We start from the raw sequence: 3301 nt of genomic DNA, 5'->3' as shown, positions 1-3301 counted from the left end.
AAGCACTTGAGGAAGCATGAGGGAGAGGTTTGTGTTGACGGAAGAGCTCTGTATGTTGACATGCTGATGGTGGTTTGGTCACACAAATCCACATGTGGCTGAAGTGGTATAGGCCACCCCCAAAGGGAGAGGTACACACAAAACTGGTGACATAACAGTCAACTCCACTCTTTTTATACTGTACTTAGTTACATAATGTGTCATCAGCAGGAGGACAGGGGACACGGGGCTCATCTCTACAACTTCCCCTGAAGGGAATCTATAATTATTTATAAATAAAAAGTAGCAAATACACACAGTATGCTTACAGCTCGTATCCTCCTATACAACCTAAACAGAAGTACGAACCAGAAGACCGGCCAAGGCAAATGTGACCTGCAGTTGCATTTCATGCTGAGTTTAACACTGGCCTTCTTTGAACTGGGTTAGCACCTGTGGCTCTGTCCCTTCTCTGTTTAAGTAACTAATTCCGATTAAATTAATGCTGTCTGGTGACAGAGCAGTCTTGAACAGAAGGATAAATCTGGTCTTGGAAATTTCAAGGCAGTGCTAAGTAATGATATGTTCATCCACGAGATCCGGCATACACTTGTGTTTTTATTTAGCCTTCATGTATTATCAAAATGAGGAAACAAAATGAAACATTAATTTTCAGAAATCTCACAAAATTCTGAGAATAACTGCTTCCGATTAAAGAAATATGGCACGTCACATCTAGCTCAACTGTATAATGTGTATGTTATATTTTGTTTCAGCCTTGGCATCCTCCGTGGATGTCCCGACCTTGGAAAGGGTGATAGATTGATGCATAAAAAGAGACAAGATGAGAGTAATGTGCGAAAAGACTCACGAGTGATATGGTGTTTTTAAAAGCAAAATACATGGCTGCACATATTTGCTCTAAATCCTAATTTTGTTTTCTTGCATGTGTGAGCATCTGTGGGTTGGAAGACAACTGTGTGTCAGCAGTGGTGTTACCTGTGTAGCGATATGACACAGGTGTATACAACTTCTATAATTTCCATGGGTTTCTGATATGGAATAAAGAACATGTATTACTTTGACCAAGTAATCATATTGTTCAAAACATTATATGACAAATGTTCTTTATGTTGTCATAGTTGTGTGCCCTGCCTTCCAGCACTGGATGTCCCCGGCCCCATGCTGCAGAATGGCAGTTTTCCTGCTTACCTTCATGTTGAAATAGACTTCACACTATCCAGGTGATGAAAATAATCTCCAGGGACTAAGTCATTCTTTGAAGGTATGATTTGAATGTGATTCTATTCAGTGTGGTGCCCCCAGAATCTAGAACCTTGTCTGGGTTGTTGTTTTTTGTCAAGGAACCAGCTTGAATTTATTTATAAGTTCCAATATATCTGTTTTTAATGTATCTTTGTTCTCTGGGGGAAATCATGTATGCCTATCATAAATTAGAAACAAACACTTAAAAGTGTAAGTAACAGGTCAAAGTAAAATAGAATTGAACCACAAAGTTCAGTAACTGCCACCATTTTGGTAAACCTACTTCCAAACACACATCCCTATCCACACCTGCAGAAGCAGATTATAAAGTACAAAACTTCACATCACCGAGCCACATGTTGTTTCATTACTTGATTTTTAAATTCCGAATTATGTTGTAAACCCTTTCTAGGAAAACAAATGTAAGTAAATGTCATCTCTTTAAAATAGATGAACTGAATCTGTGTACCATGGAACATAAAATTGTGGGGGAATGTGTAACCTACTGGCCTTAGATGTGAAACCATAAAATTATGAGCTACTGAAACCAGGAAAACATACCTAAAAAAAGAAAGAAAACATCCTTGGACTTGAAGAAAGATGTATAAACACAAAAGGTGAGCCAGAGTTTCCTGTCACTGGCAGTTTTCCAAATGCATCCCACACTTTCTGCAGAGTCCTCGAAGGACAGCAGGATGCGGTCACTGTCCCTGTAGGGAGCCTAGAGTGCTGCAGGACACATATCTGTGGGACAGCTCTTGTGATTAGCACGTGTATAGGAAGCATGTACGATTTACTGGAAAGAAGCCCCAGAGCCGGGCCTTCTGAGACCTGAGGAGGAGCACATCTGCTCAGGGAGGAAAGAATCCAGGGAGGTGTTCAAGATGTTCAAAGGCTGCTGCCTTTCCCTGTTAAAAACACCAACAACATAACAATGCAGGGAAATGATTCGACCTGACGTTTCACTGTATGCACACAGCAGGTACTCTACACCACTTTGCTCCCAAATGTTTCTCCTTAAATGAACCTGATAAATGACAGTATCAGGGAAGACATTCCAAGGCTTACCAAGTCACCATCAACTCAGCTTTGGAAACAGGGCTTTCGGTACCTCCCGTCCTCCAGCCCAGGAATTTAACACGCAGGTGCTTTTAAAATAATTACCTTGTTTTGCATTCTGTATGTTAATATTACATTCCCAGAGTAGAGAGCACACACAGCATCCACTGACTTGGCCAAGTAGGCTGTGCCCTTAATAGTCTGGTTGCACATTGTCTTGGCTTAATGGGGAGCGTAACTGTGGGGCAAAGTGCAGGCAGAAATCTGTAGAGAACGAGTTTGGCTCCAGAAACCCTAGGAACATGAGGCCGGGTCCCAGCTGTGCAGGTGTGGACAAGTATTCAAATTTGACAGCCCTCCCCCCAGCCCTGTTTCTTCCACTAAAACTGAACAGAGCAAAACCGACTTAGAAATTAGAGGGATATCGTGCTAGAGAATCTTGCCTGTCACAAGAGCACTGCTGTCAAGAACACCCCCCTCCCCTGTTTCTAATTAAGAGTCTCAGCACCCTGTAAACCCCCAGGGGGTGCATGGCTTCAGATTTCTCAACACCTCCGACTAAGTACCAGCCTCACACACCCGTGTCTTTGCCTTTGGAAAACATGCTGTAACAGTGTAGGCATCTGGTTGAATGTCACAAATTTATATGCACAAAATACTTACTCCCTACCTTGAATCTACTGGTTCTTTTATATTTACAATTTTGTTTTATTATCAACAGGAGAAATGCGTGGTGACAAGGGCAATAATACAATTTGCAAAACTGGCTTGACGGTCCTTTGAGTAAGTGTCACCTAGTGGGTGCTGGAAAACGCCACAGGAGTTACCATAGAAACTGATGAAGATTCCTGAAAATAGTTAGGGACTAAACCATTGGTCCACCTGGGGCCAGGACGCATGCGTTTCCATGGGAACGGAAGCTGTTGCTGCTGGGTGATATGAGGGAGATGGGAGGGCATGGCTTCCGGGAGTCATGCGTTTACTGGAAACGTGGTTA

At 42.4% G+C, this 3301-nt stretch overlaps 1 long non-coding RNA gene across 1 annotated transcript; it reads left to right on the top strand.

Moving 5' to 3' along the window:
* Positions 1 to 1151: 1151 nt before the first annotated feature.
* Positions 1152 to 3081, top strand: LOC122232800. Its single transcript, XR_006210211.1, has 3 exons — positions 1152 to 1264; positions 1696 to 1862; positions 3026 to 3081. It is a non-coding gene; the product is annotated as an uncharacterized LOC122232800 (long non-coding RNA).
* Positions 3082 to 3301: the final 220 nt, after the last annotated feature.

The sequence above is a fragment of the Panthera tigris genome, chromosome A2 (genome assembly GCF_018350195.1).
Source record: "Panthera tigris isolate Pti1 chromosome A2, P.tigris_Pti1_mat1.1, whole genome shotgun sequence".
In the NCBI taxonomy this organism is placed as follows: domain Eukaryota; kingdom Metazoa; phylum Chordata; class Mammalia; order Carnivora; family Felidae; genus Panthera; species Panthera tigris.
Note: the sequence above shows the minus strand (reverse complement) of the source record. Positions and strands in the feature narration are given on the sequence as shown.